Source organism: Canis lupus, chromosome 27 (assembly GCF_011100685.1).
Source record: "Canis lupus familiaris isolate Mischka breed German Shepherd chromosome 27, alternate assembly UU_Cfam_GSD_1.0, whole genome shotgun sequence".
In the NCBI taxonomy this organism is placed as follows: Eukaryota; Metazoa; Chordata; class Mammalia; order Carnivora; family Canidae; genus Canis; species Canis lupus.
The window spans coordinates 4,298,840-4,323,638 of NC_049248.1; the positions used below are offsets into that span (position 1 = coordinate 4,298,840).

The 24,799-nt window shown below is 49.6% G+C and overlaps 1 protein-coding gene across 12 annotated transcripts in view; it reads left to right on the top strand.

Moving 5' to 3' along the window:
* Window positions 1-17,699: 17,699 nt before the first annotated feature.
* The window catches only part of TSPAN9 (tetraspanin 9), a 199,706-nt gene continuing 192,606 nt past the window's right edge, over window positions 17,700-24,799 (top strand). For 2 of the 12 annotated variants that reach the window (XM_038576469.1, XM_038576477.1), the window contains exon 1: window positions 17,700-17,798. The gene's annotated coding sequence lies outside the window, so the exon portion shown is untranslated. Of the gene's footprint in view, window positions 17,799-22,878; window positions 22,945-24,799 lie in introns of all 12 variants that reach the window. The other 10 variants (XM_038576464.1, XM_038576475.1, XM_038576471.1 and 7 more) reach the window with 9 other exon arrangements.

The window sequence follows — 24,799 nt, forward strand, 5'->3', positions numbered from 1 at the left end:
GCCCTTTGTGCGAGTGGTTTCTTTTCATGAAAGTGAGAGAGTCTCCTCTGTGAATAGAGCTTGGAAACAGCAGCAGCAGCAGATTAGAGCCACAGAGGCAGCATGAACCCAAGCATGTCAGTGGGAGCAGGGATGCAGATCCCACGTGAGCTGCCCCCGGCCGGCCCTGTCCCTCCCGAGAAAACAGAAAGCCCTCGGAGGTACCCACATACGTGGGGTAGAGTTCAAGCTTCTGCCATCTGAGTCACATAAAGTTCTTGCCACCTGCCTGAGTGAGGATGTCCTGGCGCCGCTTCTGTGAGCACTGCAATGGTAGACGCACACCATCAGGTGCTTAGTAAACAAGAGGATACAAAGTCCACTGGATTTGAAGAGTGGTCAAAATGAGAGGTTCAGGCGGGGCCCGGTGGGATTGGGTTCCTAGCTCGGCATGTTAGGAATGTGATCCTAGCTCTTGCCCCAAGGGTGGGCAGACCCACAGGACTGGCTTGCTAACCGAAATCACAACAGCGGGATGGATAAAGCCAAGTGCCACTTCATTAATTCACAGGGAGCAGCACCACACCCGGGGCGTGGCAATACTTGCCCGCTTGTTGGCACATTCTTTCCTCCCCAGGGAACCGGGTCACCTGAGTACAGTAGCTGGTGCATGTGTTCAAGCAGGGAGTTGGGCGAGCTTAAAGGAATGTGGGCACCAGTGTTCAGAGTCTGGTAGTTCTGTCTCCACGTTGAGGACCAGACTTCTCCCAAGGAACCCTTTTCTCTGGACCCCGGTGAGAGACAGCTCCTTCTGTGTCTCCACAAGCCCTGTGACATCACACTGAAAAGTTAGAGCGCCTGTGCTGGCCGTCCTGAGATGGGGTAATCCCGAAGCTCCACCCCTCACAACCCAGAGGCCTGGGCTTGCTGGCAGGGCCCAGCGGCTCACCACAGCTCTCTCATCCTTGGCTCTGCCAGCACAGGGGACAGGCGGCCTTAGGGTTAGTGTCTCCTAGCTCTCAGGACCTTGGGTAGTAGCCTGGGGCCTCATAGGCAGGCTTACAGCTTGGGACTGAGGAAAGGAAGGAAGGGGAACAGGAGTGTGAAACGAGAAAGGAGAGGGAAGGGCAGGGCTGGGAGCAGCATGTCCCCAGGGAGGGTCCTCCCAGGCGCATAGAGGCGTGGGGTCCCCGTGTGCTCAGCAGTCCTTCTGGCAGATGCATCAGAGCACATGCAATGTGCCAAGCACCATTCCAGGTGTGAGGCCACCAGGGAGATGGCAAGGGGCTTTGCTCCCAGAGAACCCCCATGCTAGCAGGGGGTACATAAGAAATAAGCCATTATATCTTGGCCATAAGAAATAAGCAACAAGAAAAGGTAAACAACAGCAGGAAGTGGTCCATGCTTTGATGAAAATAAAACAGGATGATGTATCAGAACAGGGCTTGGCCGTATCCGGCCTGCCACCTGTGTTTGGGTAGCTCAAAAACTAAGAATGGCTTTTACAATTTTTAATGCTGGACCAGAAAAAAAATCTGCAATTCAAGTTTCAGAGTCTAAATTGAATGTGGGTGGCACGCGGCCATGGTCCCTGCTGCAGGCTGTGCACAGTGGCTTCCCGGCGTCACCCCTGCGCCGAGGGCTGGGGCACAGGCCCCATCTATGGCTCCCTATCTCGCCCTCTCCGGGAGAACTTTGCTTCTCTGGAGAAGAGGCTTCTTTGGAGCCGGTGGGCATCGGAGACCTCCCCAAGGGGACACAAGGAGCCAGCCACGTGAAGACCTGGGAAAGGAACCCCTCTATTTTGAGGGTGCAGAGGTTGGGAAAGGACTGAACGTGTTCCAGTGGCCAGATGGACCGCAGCGTGCTGGAGCATCTCCTGTCCGTGTCTTCACTGGTTTCCCAGAGGATAGCTGTGCCTTTGGAGAAGTCCCAACCTAATGTGCTTCCTCCCGGCTGTCTTTCTCTTGGTGCCTTTGGTCTTTGATGCCGCAGTGGAGTCTTCCCTTGAAAGCCAGCAACCCTTAGCTGTCTGTATTGTCTTCAGAGGGGCACTGAGAGCCTCTGGGGGTGTCCAAGCAGGGCTGGGCTCTGTGGCCCTCCCTCAGCTCCCGTGTTCAGAAGTGGATTGCTCCATAGGGTGTTTCTCATCTGGTCAGATTCTGTGGGAAGGGTCCCTCTGGTTTCTCACTGGGGAGGATATACACCTTATAAGATACGTTTATGGCCATCTTAGAAGAGTCTCCGAGGGAACAAAATAGATGCATGTGTTGAATCATCAACTTTGTCCTGATTTGCTTATTTAAAATCTCACTCTGTCATGTGAGGATCGGTACTAGGAGGCAGGTGGGGAAGCAGGGAGGGCTCGTTAGGAGGTTCCTGTGGAGATCTAGAGGAGATATGATGGTGCTTTGGACGTGAAAAAAGTGGACCTTGAGATGTATTTTGAAGAGAGTCACTAAGACTTCCTGATGGTGTGGGTATATGGAGTATGGGAAAAGTGGGGAACTAAGATCAACACTAAATTTCCTGGCTGAAGTCACGGGTGCCATTTAGGGTGGTGGAAGAGACTTGGAGAGGAGTAGAGGCGGAGACACCCGTTAGACATCCACGTGGAGATGGCAAGTAGCAGCTACCTGTATGATTCTGGAATTAGGGAGTGAGGCCAGGACTGGATTTACAATTTCCTGGGAGCTGGATTGGCATTTAGGTCCTTGAGACGAGATGAGATCACCTAGGAGGAGAGTATGGACGAAGAAAGAAGGACTGCCTGAATCATTCCAACATTCAAGGGTAGCAGAGAAGAGGAGGAAAACCAGAAGGGCATGGTTTTCTTCTCAGTAGTGAAGGAAAGAACTGAACTGCTACTGGCAGATTAAAAAGAAGATGGAAGAATGACCATTTGTGGTCGAGACTCCCTAGCTTCCCCTTCTTCTTGAGTCCTAGCTGTGTACAAGGCCACTCAGAATAAATACCCTATATCCTAGTCTCCCAGCTAAATGTGGCTGTGACTAGGATGGCCAATGGTAAGGAGAGCTACAATTTTCAGAAATGTCCTAAAATGGAGGAGGCATGCTCTCCTTACCTCTTCTTTTCAGTTGACTGGATTGTCATGTAATGGCTGGATCTCCTACAACCATTTTGGGCCATGAGGTGACCTTAGGAATGGAGTTACCCATGGTAAAGCAACAAGATAAAAGGATCTTGGATCTTTGATACCACGGAGCACCATAACAACCGTGGACAGATTTCAGATGAGAGAGAAATAAACTATCTTCTTTAAGTCACTTTTACTTTGTGTTTGCTTGCTTGTTTTTGTAATTAGTGGCCAAACTTAGCTTTGATATATCATTGGACTTGGCAACATAGAGGCATAGTGGTTGAAGTGTGAACAACTAGAACAACCACCACTACAATAATACCACCTCAACTATAGCACTTTTTCAGTTTACAAAGCACGTTCAGACATACCGCCTTGCCCTGATGATTGTGTTTCCATAGTGATTCTGTAGGCTTCTTTTTATAGATGAAGAAACTGAGGCTCAGAGAAACTACGAACTCAAGTCCCCTGGTTACTGAGTTGCAACTCCTGTACTTCAGCTCCTGTACTTCAGCCTGCATCTTCTGGCTTCTCACCTGGGGCTCACGGATGTACAGGAGGTTCTGCTCCAGAGTTTGCCAAATGCTGTGGGGATTGTTGGAAGCTGGTCCAGGAGGTCCCTGTGAGGGGACTGTGAGGCCTGGGACCAGATAAAAGTGTTATTTGGTGCAGCGATCAAAGCTTTCTCACCTTTTCAGGAAGATGCTTGAATTTCTAGAGCGCTGATAGGGAGTACAGGAGACGGTGGAGAACAAAGAAAGGAAGAATGAGACAAACATCAACACGGGGAAAGTGTGTCTGCCAGCTGGCATGGTAGCAATCCCATTTTGAAAGTAATCAAGTAGCAATCAGATGTTCAGACCAAGTCTGCTGAGTGTTTTGTGACCATATAAATGTCTCAGGATCAAAGGGATCTGCTGCTCTTTGCAGCCTCCCTTCCTCAGAGGCCGGGTGAGCGCTTCTGAAGTTTGGCGTGAATCTCTCCTTCTGCTTTTCCTCTAAAGTAACAACGTTGCTGAATTCTTTCCAATTTCTTTCTTTAAATCCCCACCAATCTGGAGATTGCTGGGGATACACAGATTTTAAGCTGATCTGGGATTTGCATCTTCTTAATGGCAAGGTGAGATTACTTTTAAGGAACTTGCTTGAGGTTATGAAGCTAGGGTTTGAAATCAGCCGTGTGACTTCTAAGCTGCTCCCCAGCTCCAGCCCTAGGAAGCCGAGAGCCCGCGGGAAATACCATTCTGTCCATCTCACCCCTGGCCCCTTTGAATCTTGACTGAACCATCCTAGCCCTGCTCCTGGAGGCACATTAAAGCAAGCCTCACATGTCGCCCCAGGGAAAGGTCCCGGCCCCTCCCCAGTTCCAAGGGGCCCACTTGCTCTTCATCTCGCTGGACCTTGGATTCCTGGCTATAGTCCCTGGCTTTGATATTTGCTTCTGCTGTCTGGAGTTTGGCAACTCATCACATTCTCCTTGCAGCTTTTTGGGCCTCAGGGGTTTTTCCATTAGCCCTCTGCTCTGTCTACCTCTGATTCACTGTCCTTCCCTGGCCTTGGGTGAGGAGCACTCACCCTCCGGCCTGGGCCCTGCGGGAGCCGCATCTGGGCCAGAATGGATGTGGCATTGAGATGGCATTATGAAGGGGTATAGGGAGACTCCTGTCCTGCCCGTGGCCACACTTCCTGGTCCTGGAGGGAGGTGTTTATCCAGAAGACTAAGCAAGGCACCACTCTCTTTATCAGGTAAGACTTGGACCCCAATGTCAAATTCTAGAAGGGTTGGTTTGAATGACCTAGAGCCAGAACAGGCTTCATTCATCCCATAAACACTGAGCACCTAGGATGTCTGGCAGTGTTCTAGCTCCTGGGGTTACAGCGGTGAATAGAATCAAAGTGCCAGACCTCTAGGAGCTTACATGCTGGGCGGGGCGGGGTGTGTGTGTGTGTGGGGGGGGAGGGCGGGAATCACACAAATCAAAATAACATGGGACCTCCTGTACTGTACTCCCCAGCATTCCCGCCCCCACTGGCCATCCCCAGTCTTGGATCTGATCTCTGTGATGGAAGGATCAGTGTCAGACTCAGGAACAAGGGAGGGCAGTTGTTTCAGTGCCTCCTTAGATGCGCCCCTCCACCCCCCACCCCGGGGCCCTGCTCCTGTAGGAAAGCAAAATACTTTGTTCCATCATAGAGAAAACACCTTACCTGAGAGGGGAGGAGAGAGAGTGTGTGCATGTGCTCATCCGGCTGAGAGCCCTGGGTAACAGGGACCATTGGAAAGAGCCACATCCAGGTGTGCTCACGTGTGCAGAGCATGCCCTTCGCAGGCTTCAGGGTGTGGATCCTGGAGGCAGAGTATCACCAGGAGCTCAGGAAAAAAGCAGATTCTCACCCCACCCCAGTTGTTCAGAATCCAAGTCTGCAGATGATTCCTATGCACATTAAAGTTTGAGAAGCAACAGGCTGGACTTAGACCAGGAGAAGAGAAAAGCTCCATGCCCAGACCCATAATAATTCCTCTTGGAGACGGGCTAGGAGATGGAGTGTAGGGTAGGTGTGGGGTGGGGCAGGGAGGGGGGCTTCCTCCCCTGGGAGAGGTATGTATTTGAGTAACATAGTCACCACTGCTTGTAAAAGTCAGTTACTATAAATAAAATAGTAAAAGAAAAATAGAATAAAACTAAATTCAAAAAAGGATGCTTCCTTTTAATACTTGATTTGTAACACTTGTAATATTTGCAACTGTCACCATTTCAACAAACAAATACCATTCTATACTTTGTATTTGTTTGTAAACTGTGAAGCCACAATCCATTGAGTTTTTATTGTCCGAGGGGGAAATTTTATGCATCAGAAAGAACACTTAAAGTTATTTGTGTATTTTCATGTTTTTTCAACTGATTAAAGTTGTAAATTTAAAGCCTAATTTTTATTAACTTGTGTTCAACTTACAAATCTTGCTATTTTGTTCATAAAGCTAGTGTTTCCATGTTAGTCTTTTACTTTTTTTTTTTTATTAATGTTCGGTTAGCCTATGAATTCTCTAAATATTTAGTATCACTTAGAAACTCGAGTAATTAAATTAGCTCTGTTTAAGCTATAATTAAGCACTTCAAAAATCTTACAAAACAGACTTATTGAATCTAACAAAATCCTAGACACTAAGTATTTAATTCTAAGAAGTTAAACACTATTCATGAAACATAGTAAGTCGTAACTTGTTGATCTAATCAGATATATTTAAGCATTTAATCATCAAACTTAATCCACCTAAATTACTAAATCAGTGTCTCAAGTCCAGTATGTCACAAGCGTTTATACTTATCCAACACCTTAAAAAGCAGATAAAAATTGTACACGTTGAAATGGTGGATGCTTAACTTTGTCACATGAATTTTTTTGTAAAGCAATACAAAATTTTTTGATTTCCTCCTTCTTTCCTTCCTTCCTTTTTTTTAAAAAAAATTTTATTTATTATTTATGATAGTCACACACAGAGAGAGAGAGAGAGAGAGAGAGAGAGAGGGGCAGAGACACAGGCAGAGGGAGAAGCAGGCTCCATGCACCGGGAGCCCGACGTGGGATTCGATTCCAGGTCTCCAGGATCGCACCCTGGGCCAAAGGCAGGCGCCAAACCGCTGCGCCACCCAGGGATCCCCCTTCCATTCCTTCCCTCCTTCCCTCCCTCCCTCCCTCCCTCCCTCCCTCCTTCCTTCCTTCCTTCCTTCCTTCCTTCCTTCCTTCCTTCCTTCCTTCCTTCCTTCCTTCTTTCCTTCCTTCCTTCCTTCCTTCCTCTGCTGTGTCCCTTTCCCTAAATATCTGTGGAAACTAACACACTTCCGGCATCATCTAGTGGATTTAAGCCAACTTTGATTTTTTTCTTGTGCAGAGGTATGCTATGAGCTACCTTCCAAGAAGCCCTGGTTTCTTTAAGTGGTGAGTGTTATTAGGGACCAATGTCTGGGCACTCTTGGTGCAGATCAGATTCTCCACATGAGAACTGCAGGTGATGAGGGGTTTCCACCTCCAGTCCTGTAGTGAGATGGTCAGAAAATGAGTTCACACTTATTTGTCCAATTTAATGCCAACCCTACTAAGTCCTTTAGAGATAAATATTCTATAAAGGCTTTCATTTTATTACCCCTCCTTTAAACTACCAGCTTTCAGGTACCAGCTGCTGCTGCTTTAAAAACAACCTTGATATGTCATGCTATATATACTTTAATTATAATATGAATGAACCTTTCCATGTTGTAAATAGATGTGTACTGACTTGGATCCCAGATGCCCCTGTGGGGCTGCAAATGTGTTCCTTGTCACTTTCATGATCCTTGAGTGTCTTATCAACCATCATCCTCTGGTCATTTTATCAACAGTCACACAATTTTATTTCATCCAACTCTATTGAATTCACTAGGCTCGATTCCAATTTCAAAGTGTCGGCTTCAGCTCTCTTCCTGTCTCCTAGAGCAATCTTTGCCTCCTGGCCCTCCTCTGCCTTTTATACTGGAAATAGGGTTGTCACTTTGTTTCTCCCTGTTATCTTTAAGACTCCTCGCAGGCTGTCTCTGTATATGCCTCCACCATCTGCTCTTTAAAGAGGCCAGACTTTTTGGAGAAAATAGAATCAATATATATTTAGCAAAGTTAACCTATTTGACACATCATTTTGGAAGTAAGCAGATTTATCTTCCATGGTACATATGATAGAGAAAGGCAGAGAACCCAGTTTCCATCAACTTTACTCAAATCTGAGCCCCTTTTCCTGTCACATTATCCCTCCTCTGCCAAAGCCTCATCCCCAAGTGCTCAGCAGTTCTTTGCCTTGAGCCAGCTCCCACCTGCATCCACCATTTTGCCCCATAGTGAATGGCACACATCCCATCTCCCTTTTCCTACTGTGGAGGACAGACCCAAAGGTGCCCCCACGATTCCTGGTGTTCATGCATCTGTGTGGTATCCTCCCCTTGAGAACGTGTGCGCCTGTGCTACTGATGCATGCGGTATGGCTAAGGTGGTGGGATGTCATATCTGTGATTAGGTTATGTTCTACAAGACTCCATCTTGCTATGAACCTCTGTTGGCTAGATGAAATTGGTGTCCATGTGGAGAAAACCCACATGGCTAAGCTTTGAGGACAGTTTCCAGCAGACAGCCAGCAAGAAGCCAGTGTCCTCAGCCACACAGCCACAAGGAAGTGAGTTGTGACAGCAGCCTGAGTGTGGATGCAGATTCTTTCCCAGTTGAGCCTCCAGATGGCAATCTGCCCAACACCCTGACTGCAGCCTTCTAAGATTCTGAGCAGAGGACCCAGCAGAGGCCCAGCAGAGGACCCAGTGCTGGGCCTGACTCATAGAAAGTATGAGGTAATAACCAGGTGTTGTCTTGAGCTGCTGACTCCATGCTAATCTGTTGTACAGTAATAGATAAGTAATACACGTACGAACACTGCTTCTTTTGTAGCCCTCCCACATGGTGGCTGGTTGTGCTGTTCCACACCACAGTACTAAAGCTGGGGGGCAGGGGGCTTCATTTTCTTACTTCCCACTTTTCTTAGACTGTTTTTTCCTGAGTTTCAGCTGTATGGCTATGCCACCTTCTTCCCCTTCTGAGAGCCACTGCCACTTACTGACCTCCCCCCCCCCCCATTCTTTGAAAAATCTCAGCATCTGTCTTATATTCTCTCCTCCTATGTGAACTCAATGTTTTGGGTAAAAGTTTTTTGGCTGTTTAAAAATTTTTTATTTTATTTAAATTCAATTAACATAGTGTATTATTAATTTCAGAAGTAGAGTTCAGTGATTTATCAGGTACATATAACACCCAGTGCTCATCACATCAGGTGTCCTCCTTAATACCCATCACCCAGTTACCCCATCCCTCCATCCCCCTCCCCTCTGTTTCCTGTGGCTAAGAGGTTGGGGGGAAATTTTCAACAGGTCACCTGGGCTCTCAGTTTCTTGATTTCCTTCTCTCTGCAGGCCAACTCTTTTCTTTCTGAGCCATCCACCTCCACTGTCATGACTGGGGCTTTGACATCTCTGGGAACTGTTCCATTCCAAAATCATTGAGTCAGGCTGCCCCTCTCTGACTTCTACCTCCTTTTCTGTCAGTTGGCTGGCTACTCCTACTGCCCTCATTTCCTCTGTTCTACTGATCTCTCTCATTATCCCCACAACATCAGCCCTCTTACTTATTTTCTGTTCTCCTTATCAAGCTTAGAGTTAATGTCTATACCTAACCTCAATCCTCTGTCATCTAGTCACACCCATCTGGCAAAATCCCAGCTGCGATGAACCCAACTATCCAAAATCAGCATGCTTCCTTTCAAGCAGCCTCTGGGAAAGTCACACAACAGGGCATTTATGTAGGCATTGGTCCTACATAAATTCAAGCTTTACTGTGTTCAAGCCCTTAGTACACCTAGGGAACACAATTGAGTGCCTATGATGGACTCACTCTCCCACAGTGATTCTTTCAAGCCTCTGGCCCTTCCTTACATTTTCACTTGAGCAACAAATGAACTTCTGTCTCTAAGCCTCTTTCTTTATTTTTTTAAAAGATTTTTATGTATTTATTCATGAGACACACACAGAGAGAGAGAGGCAGAGACACAGGCAGAGGCAGAAGAAGGCTCCATGCAGGGAGCCTGATGTGGGACTCGATCTCAGGACCCCAGTATCATGCCCTGGACTGAAGGCAGACACTAAATACGCTGAGCCACCCTGGAATCCCCTAAGCCTCTTTCTTTAAAAGGGAAAACAGAGCTCATCAAATGAAAATCCCCATCTAGGACACAATCCACTTACATTTGCTCTCATTCTACTCTCTTTTCCCTCTTGTTGCAGTGCAAGTGTTATCATCTTTTCTGCCTTAGCCAAATCTTGACATTTAGACTTTGGATTCCATCCCTTCTCTTATCCTATAAAAACTTGTTCTATTTGTGATCTCTTACCTTTCACATATATTCAACCTCTTCCTCTTGATTGGATCCTTTCCATAAGCTTTTAAACATATATATATTTTTCCACTCCATTTCTTCTTCTTCTTCTGGGACTTCAATTACCTATTTATTAATTATTTCTCTCACATTCAGATTGGTTACTTTCTACTGATTTATCTTCAAGTTCATCTTCTTCCACTGAGATTTTATTTGGCCAGTAAGCCCATCCAGTGAATTTTTAAAAAATTCTAGATATGTAGTTCTAAAATTCTCATTTGAGGGGCACTTGGCAGCAGTTGGTTAAGCGTCTGACTCTTGATTTTGGCTCAGGTCATGATCTCAGGGTCATGAGATCGAGCCTTCCTGCATGGGGCTGTGTGCCGGGCATGGAGCCTGCTTAAGATTCTCTCTCCCTCTCCTCTGCCCCTCCCCCACTCGCACTCTTTCTCTAAAAAATTTTTTTTTAATATAAAATTTCCATTTGATTCTTTTTTATATTCTTATATTTCTGCTGTGGTATCCTATCTGTTCATTTATTATAGATGTATTCTTTATATCTTGGAACATAGTTATAATAACTGTTTTAAGATTTTTTTTTAAGATGTTATTTATTCATTTGACAAAGAGAGAAAGCATGAGCAGTGGGGGAGTGGCAGAGGGAGAGGGAGAAGCAGCAGGTCACCTGCTGAGCAGGAAGCCTGATGCCATGCGCCATCCCAGGACCCTGGGATCATGGCTTGAACCCAAGGCAGATATATAACGACTGAGCCACCCAGGCACCCCGCTGTTTTAAAATTCTTGTCTGATAATTTCAACATCTGAGTTATCTTGGATTGGCATGGGTTGGCTGCTTATCCCTTGAGAATGGGTCACATTTTCCTGGTTCTTTGTATGTTGAGTAATTTTGGATCCTATCCTGAATATTTTGAAGGTTGTGATGAGGAGACTCTGGATTCTATTTTCATTGCTCAGAAAAGTATTGATATTCTTTTCTTAGCAGGCAATTAACTTGATTATATGCAAGCTACCGATTCTGTCCTACCTGCAGCAGGCAACTGCTTGAGTCTCAGTTTGGTTCTTTCATCTTTAGCTGGAATTCCCTGTTCATATGTGCTCCAAGTGTGAGCCAAAGACTTGGGCAGAGTTTCTGCAGAGAAACTTGGGTTCCTTTTCTCTGGCTCTTTCCTCTTTCTAGGATTCACCCCTCACTCTTCAGCAACCTTGATTGCTGGGCTCTATCTTCTAGTTCCTCTGCCCAAGAGACAGTAGGTTTTCTACTGGAATTATAGCCATCCTCTGTTGCACTGTGGCTGTGGCCAACACAGGGAAAATCCATGAACAGTAAGAACTCATCTCATGTCAGTTCTTCTTCCACGCTTTTTTTTTTTTTAAGATTTTTATGTATTTATTCATAGAGACACACACACACACACACAGAGAGGCAGAGGGAGAAGCAGGCTCCATGCAGGGAGCCCGACGTGGGACTTGATCCCGGGCCTCCAGGATCACACCCCAGGCTGCAGGTGGCACTAAACCACTGCGCCACAGGGGCTGCCCTTCTTCCACACTTTGAATCCCCTCCAAACTCTATGTACATGGATTCACTCTCCAGAGTCTTCAGGTAGTTGGTTGGTTGGTTTGGTTTTCTTTTGTGCGTTTCTTTGTTTTGAATGCTGTCCAGAGTGTATTGATATTATCTGTGAGAGGGTTGGTCAGTTAGAAGCTGATTCTTCTGTACCAGAAATAAGACTCTTTCTAAAATTCAATTCTCCCTGTTAAATTCCTCAAATCACAGGCTCTCTGCAGGGAGCCTTTTTCTCCCTCTGCCTATGTCTCTGTCTCTCTCTTTGTGTCTCTCATGGATAAATAAATAAAATATGTAAATAAGTAGGGGTGTACCTAGGTGGCTCAGTGATTGAGCGCCTGCCTTCGGCTCAGGTAGTGATCCCAGGGTCCTGGGATCAAATCCTGAATCAAGCTCCCTATGAGGGATGCGAGGGAACCTGCTTCTCCCTCTCCCTCTGTCTATGTGTCTGCCTCTCTCTCTGTGTTTCCCATGAAAATTAAATTCCTCAAATCCTCCCTTGATGCACAATTTCCTTCAGTCATCTGCCCTATGTATCTTCTCAGCTTGTTTTGAGATAATTGTCTTTCCCCATTTCTCACCTTCTACTTCCTTCTCAACTCTCTCCAGCACAGCTTCTGTGTCATTACTGCAATGAAACGGCTCTTTCCAAGATCCTCGGTGATCTTCAACTCACTGAATCTGATGGATACTTATTAGTCCTTGTCTTCTTTGAACTCATGATCTTTTTTTTTTTTCTTCTCCTCTTTCCCTGTTGCCTATCTTAGGCTGTTCAGAAAGCTAAGTTGTTTTTGACACCTTCCCCTATCTAATTCCCCATCTCCATCGCCAAGCGGTATATTTCACCTTCTAAATCTCTCCCAAGTCTATCCATATCCCTCCTTCATCACTACTACCAACCTAGACCAAGTTAACTTCATCTTGTGTCTAGACCACTGCTAAAGCCTCCTGTATCCATTTGGCCCCTGCCACCCTCTAATTTGTTCTCTATACTACAGAGTGACAGTCTCAAAATGCAAATCCGATTCTATTGTTATGTATCTATTAAGACATATGTGCATGTCAAAACCATTAACATGGTTCACTATAGTCTGGTGCCCATGGGAATCTCCCAACCAAGTACTAACCAGGCCTGACCGTGCTTAGCTTCTGAGATCAGAAGAGATCCAGCTCGTTCAGGGTGGTCAGGCCATAGACTGCTCATGTGATCCTCTGCCTATATGTTGCAGCATGCCCCCCACAACTCCCTTGTTCCAGACACATTAACATTCTCTGTGCTGTGGCAAATTGATGATTGGATTTAATGTTTTTAATTGGTCAGCTCTTTTAGATGTGGTTTTGGTTTGAAGGGCAGAACTTGAGTTGGGATTTTAAACCACGGAATTGCCTTTGATAAGTGTAGAGGAATATTCTAAGCCCATTAAGAAAGTTGATATAAATATAACTCATATTGCTATTACTGTTACATTTACTGATTTCAATCTGCCATGCAAATTCCCCAGTTGCTACCCATGTGTTCAGGTAGATGGTGTGCATGTGGCATATGCGTGTGTGTAGACACAGATACCTCCCATGTGTCTCTGAGTACTCTGCATCAGGTGAATGATTACCAACAGCTTGAGCTTCACCTTAAGGCTGTCTGCAGGGGCAATTTGCTTTTCTCAGCCTCTGTACTTTCTGTCTGATTTTACAATGTTGCTTATGCATTTTTGTCTTTACGGAGTACATGCCGACCACTAGGAACCCTGGACGTAGAATCTGTACTTCTTCAGACAGGGTCTGACTAAGACTTTGTAAAACCTTAGTGTCTCCAAACAACTCTAGAAGTGCATGCCTCCTGCAGGCACTGATCCACTTGGGTCACACACATGTACACCTCCTGGGAATTACTGGTGTTCATTACATGTGATGATTTTGATCAGTCTCTCTCTGTTTTCCACACTTGAGAACTTGGGTCTAGGTCATTGTCACCCTCACAATACATCTGAAGGTAGCCAGGAATCTAAAGGCCCTAACTTGGTCCAGGGCTAGGCAAATTGTGTCCTGATGCCTGTTTTTATAAATCAGGTTTGTTTTTTTTTTTAAAGATTTTAAAAAATTTATTTGAGGTGAGGGGAGGAGCAGAGGGAGAGAGACAAGCAGACTGTATGCTGAGCACGGAGCCCAACACAGGGCTTGATCTCAGGACCCTAAGATCATGACCTGTGCTGAAACCAAGAGTCGGATGCTTAATGGACTGAGTCACCCAGACGCCCCTGTAAATAAATTTTTATTGGAACACAGTCATGCATATTCACTTATGAATTGTTAATGGGTGCTACAGTGGCAGGGTTGAGTAGTGACAGAGACCATATAGCTTACAAAGTCTAAAATATTGAGTATCTGGCCCTTTACAGGAAAAGTTTACAGAACTCTGATTTAGTTCAGTTTTATTTTAGCCACAACTGATACCAAAGTGGAGTTGCCAGATGTAGCAATTAAAAATACAGGACACCCAGGTAAATTTAGAATAAGTATGTCCCAAATATGATATGGCAACCCTACGACAAAGTCTTGTGCAAGACTCTTACCATTCCCTCAGTTCTGCTACATCCATCTCATTGAGCTTTGGACAAGAAAGAAGTTGAAGGAAAGAGGGGCAGTAGGGATTATCTGCATTCTCTAGCGGAGGCAGTGTGGAAAGGAAGCAGGAGAACCATTTCGGGTCACCTCTGCCTCCTTCATCGTGGGAATGGGTGGAGGTCTAGTTGGGTCCTCTGGGTGCAGATGGTAGGCTTCTGTGATCAGCACCCTTCAAACTGCATGAGTAAATGTTGAAGGCAGTCCAGTAGGGGAGGGACTGTTTTATTCTTCACGCTGGAAAGTACTTCTTTCATCTAGCAGCTCACTGTGCATCTGGCTGATGGTTATAAATCTTCTCTCAGTCTGGTTTAGTGCCCTGATCTTCATCCCCAGGAGATGCGGAAACTCCCCTCTTTATTGGTAGATGTGCAGGTCGGCCTCCTCACACACTCTGCCTCCTACTCTCTCTTCATGTCATCACCAGGAGGGGTGGGAAAAGTCACTTGGGAGGGAAGACACACCTCTGCAGTAACCCCGGCACCTGTAGCCTATGGAGGCTGGACAGAGAAGCAGTTCAGTGCCTTGGCCCTGCAGCCAGGCAACTGGGGCTTATATCCTGGCTCCGTCTTCCTGGGGAAAGTTACCTGCCCTCTGAGCCGCAGTTGTCTCATCTGTAAAATGGAGAGATGCTGATAGTACCTATCTCATGGAGTGGCTGTGGGGATCAAATGAATGAAACATGTGAAGTACCTTGGAACTGTGCCGGACACATAAGCGCTTGGTAAATGTTCACTTGTTCTCTGCTGCACAAGCTGGTTTGGAGAAACCCGTAACACTCAGCCTCCCGCAGTATGAACTGTCCCCACTAGGTGTCACCATTCAGCAGGCACCCTCCCTTTGCTTGACTTGGGGGGGAATTTGTACTTAACCATTTTTTATTTGATTTGGGATTTCAAGAGGGATGAATGGACGTACAATCTTTGGAAGTCTCTGGGGCTTTGGGAATCCCAGCAGAATTGCTGATAATCAGGGCTGGGAGGAGCTTTGTGGAGTACTGCCTTTGTTCTTAAAGTGACATATAATTTTTTTTTTTTTTTTTGTCCAAACCAAGCTATTTCGAGAGTGACAGGAGGATGATTAATAACTATGCAAGGACAAGTAGAGTATATGGGTTGTGAGCTGACAACCGGGATACAGTCACCCTATCAATAGGCTAATTATTCCTTAGCATTTCCAGAATCTGCAGGACAGAAACTCAATGATGTTCCTTAGAAGTCATCTATGGCAAACTGTGGCCCCATGCTTCTGGGAGCTCCTGCCCTAAGCATGTCTTGCCTCCTTGTCAGGACAATTATTTGAGTTTTGTCCTCAACAGACACGATCAGCCTCACAGACTGCAAGTCACTTTGGCCTCCTTTGTGTTGAATAATCCTATAGCCTCTATAGCTTTTGACCACATGGGTTTCTTGCAGCCATAAACCCCTCTGGGGGCAGAGTCCCCCACCTCTGGATGTGTTGATGGGGAGTGAAGAACCACTTTCTCGGTTATTGCTGAGGGACCTCTAAGGTTTCTCCATCCCTAAGGCTCTATATTCTCTTATTTCTTATTTGTTTCTCTTCCTTTCAAGGGCAGCAGGAAACTAAATTTTGTTAGGCATCCCGCATGCATCAGATATTGTGCTTCCACCTCCATCATCTTAGTTATCCCCTCAGCCCATGTGGCATCACTAATATTAAGTCACATTTCACAGGTAAGGAAACAGGCCTAGAAAGATCACAACCCATGAGAGGCTGAGCCAGGATTCAATTCCAGGTCTGTCCGGGTCCAGAGCCCTTTGGGGGCTTCCACACCAGGCTGCCTCTCTGTTTTGACAGTAGGATGTACCTCTCCGGGGCAGGTATGGCCAGCAAGTCCGTTTCCCTCCCTGGGTCTGAATTTCCTCTTCTGGAAGCTGGGCAGAGCTGGCAGTGTTGTGCTGAAGGGCTGTCACAGTGGCTGGACATTGGGTGGGGGTTAGTGGAGGAAGATTTTAGGGGAGGAGGGAGCCGAACAGGGCTTTGGGGGAAGGAAACGCGGAGTCAGAAGGAGGTGGATTATTTGCTTGAGTGATGGACACTAGCAAGACGGTGAGTGTACGCGGGCAGGGGGCCGGGTGATGAGCAGAAACCACCAGTCTCATTGGGAGAGGCCAGGGAGACCCCGGGGATCATGGTCAGGTTTTAAAAGTCGGATCCAAATCAGTAGGCAGCACACGACTGTGCACACACCCATGCACGCGCCCGTGCACGTGGGGAGCACGGAATCCGCTCGAGGACACGTGTGCTGAGGAGGTCCGGTGGCTGCTCAGCCTCACTCCAGGAACTCAGGGAGGGTCGAGGCCTTCCAGCTTCCAGAATCAGGCCCGGGAAGGCCTCCGGGAAGCGCTGGGCCCGGAGATGCCTCACTTGAGTTTTTCCAGCTTCAGGCCAGCTCCTCCGCCGCAGCGTGCCCTTTATCCGCGCTTGGAGGCCGACGCTCCCGGGGAGACGGAGGGCGGCTCCTCCTCCAGGGTATCTGCGGGCAGGTCACCGCACGCCCCGGCGGCACATCGCGACCGGTCCGCTCCGCACAGCCCGGACGGACTTCTGGGGCGCGGGGGGCGGCCCGCGGGGGGTGGGGGGCAGCGGCGACCGACCCAGGCCGCTCGGCGCCTCCCCACTGCTGCCGGCGGGGGCAGCGGGCGGTCGGGGACCCGGCGGCGGGAGGGAGGGAGGGAGGCTCCCGGAAGGAAGCGCAGACGGCGGCCTCGCCTGGCCCGGGACGCCGCTGCCCAGGGCGGCCGTGCGCCCCTGCCGGCTCCCTCCCCAGCACGCTGAGGGCGAGCGGCCCTGGCCGCGGGCAGCCCAGGCCACGCGAGCCCGCTCCGACTCCCCGCTGCGCGCGGACCCCCCCCCCTCCTGCCCAGAACACCCGGCCCCGCCCCCGCCCCTCGGCCCCTCGGCGGCCCCGCTCCCGCCCCGCCCCCTGCCGGCCCCGCCCCTTGGCCCCTCGCCGGCCCCGCCCCCGCCTCCTGCCGGCCCCGCCCCTCGGCCCCTCGGCGGCCCCCGCCCCCGCCCCGCCCCTGCCGGCCCCGCCCTGCCGGCCCCGCCCCTCGGCCCCTCGGCGGCCCCCGCCCCCGCCTCCTGCCGACCCCCGCCCCTCGGCCCCTCGGCGGCCCGCCCCCGCCCCGCCCCCTGCCGGCCCCGCCCCTGCCGGCCCCGCCCCTCGGCCCCCTCGGCGGCCCCGCCCCCCGCCTCCTGCCGACCCCCGCCCCTCGGCCCCTCGGCGGCCCCGCCCCCGCCCCGCCCCCTGCCGGCCCCGCCCTGCCGGCCCCGCCCCTCGGCCCCTCGCCGGCCCCGCCCCCGCCTCCTTGCCGACCCCCGCCCCTCGGCCCCTCGGCGGCCCCGCCCCCGCCTCCTGCCGACCCCCGCCCCCTCGGCCCTCGGGCCCAGCCTCCCGCCCCGCCCCCTGGCCCCGCGGCCTCGCCACTCCCGGGCAGGCCCCGGCCCCCGCCGCGAGCCCCCGGGCCCGCCCCCCGTTTCCGCTGGCGGCGGCGGCGGCGGTGCGGGAGCGGGCGCGAGCCGGGACCCCACGTTCCCCGACCGCGGTGAGTGCGGCCCGGGGCGAGCGGGCGGCGGGGGCCCCGGGAGCCCGCGACCCCGCGGGACTCGCGCCGGCTGAGGGCGGGCCGGGCCAGCCCGCGTCCCCCCATCGTGGGGAGGGGCTGGGGGCGCCCCGGGCAGGGGGGACTGAGGGCGGCGGCGGGCGAGCTGAGGGAGGGATGGGGTAGGCGCGCTGTGAGGGCGCGGGAGGGGCCGGGGCGGGGGTGTGCGCGCGGCCGCGTCCCGGAGCCGAGAGGGGTGTGCAGGGGCGAGGCTCGGAGGGGGACCCCCTGGGAGCCGGGCTGCGGGACGGCGGCCCGCCGAGCCCCCAGTGACGGGATGGCAGGGCTGAGGTTGCAGCAGAAGGCGAGAGCGCCGGAGCTGTCCAGGCTCCCTGCCTTGCGGCCCAGTGGGGCGCCCCGGGCGGCCGGGGCTCGAGCCGGGCTGGGGTACTGCCTGCGGCCCCCCAGACGCCCCGGACCGCTCCTGGGGCCGCCGCTGGCCGATCGGCCTTCACAGTGACAGGGCTCTGGCACATCCCGAGCTCCAAGATGTAGTCCATCTGTGCATCCAAGTTTGGGACTTGAAAAAAACTTTCTTGTGGTTGGAAACAAACAAACAAAAAAGGCCAAACAAGAAACTGGCTTGATATGTGAGCAGAGTTTGCACTTAGGTGTCTCGGAATTGGAGTCTCTGATGTCCTCTTTTTTGAAAAGGATGTTGACCTCTTCCCTGACTCCTCCCCAAATGCCTGTACTGTCTGGCCCAACCTGCAGCATTGGAATGATACGGGATCCCCTGGGATGTGTCGATCTTTCCTCCCCATCCCAAAAATGTGTGTAAGAGGGCAGCAACTCACTTCCCTTTGGTTCAGAGAAGCAAACTCATTATGTGAGGGTGACTTCTGACCTGCAGCTGTCCCCTTTTAGGTGACTTTGAGGTTTCCTCCTCCAGGAAGCTTTCCTGGACTAGTGGAGAAAACAGAGGACTCATGCTCTGATCCCTGTATACCCGCCAGCTTCCCTTTCGCTACTAAAAATAGCCACAGAGAATGTTTTGTATGTATGTTCTGCTGTAAAGATGTGCAGTCAGCTTGTCATCGTAAGTAATGGGGAGGCGAGGCGAGGCGAGGCCTTATGGATAATTTCAAACAACGGGCTGGACGAATCATTTATATTTAGCTAAGGAATGCAGCCAGGGAGGCAGACATTCACAGGGGCTTCCTATCTTCCACCTGGTCCCAGCATGGTTGATGCAGCTGGGCTGTGGGTTGGGGGTGAGGGGAAACAAGATTGGGGTTGATGGAACTTGAAGGGTAAATCAGCTCTGCACTCACTCATTGAAGACCTGCTGTGTGCAAGGCCTGGAACAGCTGAGAGCAGACCAGAATGGAATGGGATTTATTTATTTATTTATGTTGGTCTGACTAAATCAGATTTAAATCTTTAAATCTATGAACAAATATCTAGTATTAATAACAATAACCAGTGTTTTTAAAAAGATTTTATTTATTCATTCATGAGATACACAGAGAGGCAGAGACAGAGGCAGAGGGAGAAGCAGGCTCCCTACGGGGAGCTGGTTGGGGAACTCCATCCCAGGACCCTGGGATCACACCCTGTGCCCAAGGCAGATGCTGAACTGCTGAGCCAAGCTGGCGTCCCAATAACCAGTGTTTATAAAGTAATTTGTAGGTGGCCAGGTGCTTTCCCTGCACATTGGCTGTATGTAATTTTATTTGATTCACACATAATCTTGTAACATACGTTCTTTTTTTTTTTTTATAATGATGCTTTTTTTTTTTTTTGAAGATTTTATTTATTTATTTATGAGCAACAGAGAGAGAGAGAGAGAGAGGGGGGCAGAGACACAGGCAGAGAGAGAAGCAGGCTCCATGCAGGAGCCGAACGTGGGACTCGATCCCCGGTCTCCAGGACCACGCCCTGGGCTGCAGGCCGCACCAAACCACTGCGCCACCATGGCTGCCCGCATACACGTTCTTTTTAATTGCCTTCTTATAGATTGGGAAAATGAGGCTCAGAGAGAGTCCATGACTTCTCTGTGGTTGCAGAACTCATTAGGTAGAAGAAGCAAAACTTGAACCTGAGGCTTCTGACATTAACCCCCGCCCCAGCCATGTGTTTTGTATTACGCTGTGCTGTCTCTGCCATTCTTCCCCATTGAGTCTATGGAGAGCTGGGCTCTGATCTTAGCTCTAATGCCATCTGTTCGTGCAGCCCTGGGCATGTTACCTCCCCTTTTCAGCTCTGTGTTTTGGAGAGTTACTGGATTAAAATGTTTCTAGGGTGTCTTCCTGCATTAGATAATTAACAATAGAAGATGCTGGTGGTAGACCATTAGTCAAATAATAAGTGCGTTCTATTTAAAAAAATGTTTTTAATTGTGGTATAAAACCTCACAGATTTTATCATCTTAGCCATTTTTAAATGCAGAGTTCAGTTGTGTTAAGTATACTCACGTTATTGTGCACCAGATCTTTAGAACTTTTTCATCCTGCAAGACTGAAGCCATACACCCATTAAACAATTAATGCTCCATTTCTTAGTGTGCTTAATTATGCTCCTACTGTGTGCTTAATAAATGTTGGCCTTGATGAATTACTAAGGAGGGTTGTGGAGAAGCAGTCCAGCTTAAATGGGAAGTCTCTGGGTCTGCGGTAACTGGCTAGAGTGCTGGCCTTTATCCCTGGAGTGTCTAACTCCAGTCCCTGCTGCATTGTTGAGTGAGTGGGTGAGGCCTTGGGCAAGTGCCTTCACCTCTTGTAGCTTTAGCTTCCTGCTTGCAAAATGAAGATAACAATACCAAGCTCTCAGGGCTATTAGAGGGAGTGATGAGATAATGTATGTGAAGCTCATAATGTATGTGAAGCTTGGAGCTTCGGGCCTCACACACAGCAGGTGTGCAGTAAATAGTGGTTGTTATTTATAACCTAGCTGAGGAGACTAGACTAATATGCTCAGAGCAAAAGAGGACAAGACTTCTTTTCTTCTATCATTAAAGCCCAGGCCTGGCATGATTGTCATCCTCACTAAGAGTGGATGAATCAAATCCAGGTACCTTAGCCTGGCACTCAGCATCCTTCCTATCTGTCTCCAGCCTTCCTATCTAGCCTTATCACCTGGCCGTCTCCCCCACTCCCCGGCCCCTGCCTGGGACCCTCAGTTCCAGCCAAACTCATCTAAGCATGCTTTGCTTAATCCTTCTTCGTCCCTGAGTTCACACTGTTCCACTTTCCTGGAGTGCTCCCCGCCCCCGCCTCCTCCCCCTTTCAAGACTATACTCATGTTTGAGTTCCTTCTTGGAGCCTTCTCTGGCCACTCATCCCCACAGCACCTCTTTTCCCTTGGAACTTCCCTGGCATTTTCTGTCTTCATCTCTCCTGGCTTTTATACACTGCCTGGGGTGATTCTTTAGTGAATTCTACAAACACTTGGAGCGTGTGTTATAGTACAAGAGTCTGTGCTAAGTTCTGATGAAGCAAAAATAAAAAGCACAAACGTCCTTGTCTTCATGGGGTGTAGAATGCAGTAAAGGGTTAAGAAAGGGGTTCAAAAAGTGGCAATTAAGGGTATAAGGTGAGTGGCCTACAGTGTTCTGTGGGTTCATATGGGGGACTCATCACCCCAATTCTGGACAAGCACCTCATGCACCAAGGTGAACTTGGAAGAGTGGCTTGCAGTTCAGCAGAAGGGAGGAAGGATCAGCCTGCAGAGAGGCACTTGAGAGTGTGGGCTGATGAGTAGGTTGTGTGAAGGGAAGCAGAGGAAGAAAAGGTTGGACAGGTAGGACAGGTAGACAGTGGGCCTATTGTGGTCACTACAAATACGCAGCCAAGGATTGAATGTATTCCTTCCTTCCATCCATCCATGAGAAGCTGAGTGCCCACCATGTGCAGGCACTGAGCTGCTGCTGGGGAGACAGCAATCAATATTGGGAAGGCCCGGAACCTTTGTAGGGTTTTGCATAGGGGCTGCGGAAGTGGGGCTGGGGCTAAGGGGGGGGGCGAGTGTGGGGTCTGGGAAGGGGGAAAATCATGGTCGGGGGAGCACTGGGCAGCTGTGAGGAATGGTGAGGAGGAGCTGAACCAGGGACATTTTGGAAGCAGAGTTGAGGGCTTTTGTGAATTGGTCAGATGGGAGTGGTGAGGAAAGGAGAAAGAGGGATTGAAGCCACTTCTGAGCTGGGTGACTGTCAATAGGCAGTGCTGTTTACTGTTCCCAGTGCTCACCATGCTTTCTCCAAGTAGATGGAAGCTCCTTCAGGATGTGGATTCCAACTCCCTCTGTGTTATTCCTGGCCCGAGATTCACTGCTGAGTGGCACAGAGTGGGCACAGTGTGGACCTCTGACATCCTCAAGAAATGAATCTTGCACCTTCTACAAAGCTAGATTTGCATCCACATGCAACATTTATTTGCGCTTGGGCCTGGCTTTCTCCAGAGTCATGTTACCATAGCCAAATGTCTCCTGTATATACCTTCATAGCCTGAGTGACCCTTCCAACTTCTGCTCTAGTTTTCTGTCACTTGATGGTCATTTCCCGCCATGTTTTTATTGCTCCACAAGATAACTTGGGATGTGGTAGAGGTGGAAAGAACAACGTGGCCTGTTCCTTTACATAAGCCCCTCACCTAGAGTATATGAGTCAAAGTCAGGTCTCAGTAAAGTAATATAGTTTTACAGATCTTGAAACTTCAGATCACTTGTCAGTGGTCAGAATTGCAGATGTTAAATCCTTGATGCCAAGGGTCTACCCAGGGATGGCAAATTGATTTAACAGGTTACTGTTACAACTCCCCATAACAGACATCACTAATCAATCACAGCTCTCTTAACCACTGAGCTAGGGCTTGAGTTCTGCTTATGATGCTTAGGTACCCACTATTAGCCAAGTGGAATTGTCACAGCAGCTGAAACCAATTTGCTATTTTTGGCCTTCTCCTTCTGTTGATTGAATAGGTTCTAATGGGAGGCTGCCTCCCCAAAGAGTAGCCATTGCTGGACAAAATTTACCCTGGACTGGCTTCCCAGCAGAGTGATTACTTAATTTTTTATTTTCCTGCAGGAATATCCTAGGATCTTCTCTTATCTGTCAGCAGCCAAGGTGTTTGCAGAAAATTAAAGGAAATAGGTCAGTCGGGGTCCATCATGTCATGGGGTCTCTGAGAGTGTGTGTGTTATAAACTGTCTAAAGTCTCTCTTGTCCTTTAACTGTGGATCAGGGAGGGAGGATAGAACGGGATGCTGGTATTTTCTGGATGTCTCTCTGTGTTAGCTCTTGACTTTGAATTGATAATTCCTTAAATTGGGCTTTAGGAGTTAAGGAGACAGCTATTTCCTCCCTGCTATTTCTGACTGACACTTGGGGTAGTACTCTCAATTTCTTCCTTGGCCTCCCTGATTGCAGGGAGGAGACCTAGGGAAGCAGGAGAGGCCTGTAACTTCCTACTTCCTGTCTCCTCCCATCAGGTTTGGGAGCCAGAGTGGAGGACCTCCCACTAGCTGGCCAGAAAAGAATCTGGGGGAATCTGGCCAATCCTACCTGTCTGTTCCTCTCTGCTGGCTGCCGCTGCAGCAATGCCCCTGGCCCTCTGGGTGGGCCCCCTCTGCCAGTATCTCCACCCGAATCTTAATCTCTGCTCCTGCAGGCTCCTGGAGTCTTGATGATAGCCTCTTCTGTGCCCAGCACTTGGGCATCAAGGCACCCACCGAGCTGGAGCTAGGCAGGAGCTACTTAGGTAGGTAGGCAGCCCTTGTGGATGGTGTGGATTCAGGTTCTCTGGGGCTTGCTGCTTACAGGCCTGGGCCTTTTTATGTTTTAATTTATGTGTGTTTTATCCTATGGCTTCCTTCTGCTGGGGTGATTTGTAAATCTCTCACCTTCAAGAATTCAGCGGTGTGGGGGGAGGAGGGGAGTGGTGGTTGGAAGATGGTGCTGGCTGATGGCTTACCTTGCCAATAGATTCCTTTCTCCCTGAGTTCCCGCAGAGATTATATGATGCCCCAGGAGTGGCCATGGACCTCTTCTTGTCCTGCCATACTTTGCATGTCATACTTAGGATGCCAGTGCTCACATTTGTCATCATTCCCAGGACCCACAGTTTCAGACTCTTTCTGTCCACAACAGTTTAATGGGTGTCCTATCAAATCTTAATTTAAATCTCGTTGAATTTTCCCAAGAGTCCTGTGAGGTAGCCCTCATGTGCTCCCCCTGTTACAGGGGCTGCAGCTGAGGCTGAGAGCAGGTCAGACTTGCCAGAGACCCTATCTTTAGTGGGAGGTAGGGCAGAAATTCCATCCGTACCCCCTTCTTGCGGCTCCTGAGAATCGCCTCCAGGTCTGTCCTTTGGCCTGCTACAGCAGGAATGTGGGAGCTCCCATTTTAAGTCTTTCCCCCCTCCTCCCTGGGGCCCGGGTGGGGTGTCTGCTTTCATTGTCACCGCTCTGGGATTTGGAGCACTGCCTGTGGATGGACGATGCAGTGCAGCCAGGCGCAGCCGACTGAGCTGAAGGAAACCAGCCTGGTGGAGAACAGGCAGCAGGCAGGGATAGACTTGAGGACTAGTGTCATTCTTTGCTGCTCAGCACCTCCTGCCTCTACCCAGTATAGCCTGCCTTGTGGAGACTCTATGGGGCCTGCTCCTGGTGGGTCCTGCAGGGCAGAATGTGGTGGTGAGCTTCCCAGGAGGCCCGTGCAGCCCTGAGGAGACAGGCAGGCCCTGACATCACCAGTCATTTCTGGCCAGAAGGCTGTTGTCCTTCTGTACACCTGGGAGGGAGACCTGAGGGAGGGACCCTTGGGACAGGGAGCTTGTCCTCTACTGTGGTTTTGGCCTCACAGGGCTTTGGTTTTGCCATTTCTTGTCATGCTGTTGAGCCTCTGGAATGATGGCCAGTTCCTGGGATGGGGGGCTCTCATCTGGCTCCTGCCTCTGCTTCTAATGGGCTTTGTGACCTTTTGCAAATGGCTTGCTTTCTTCAGGCTG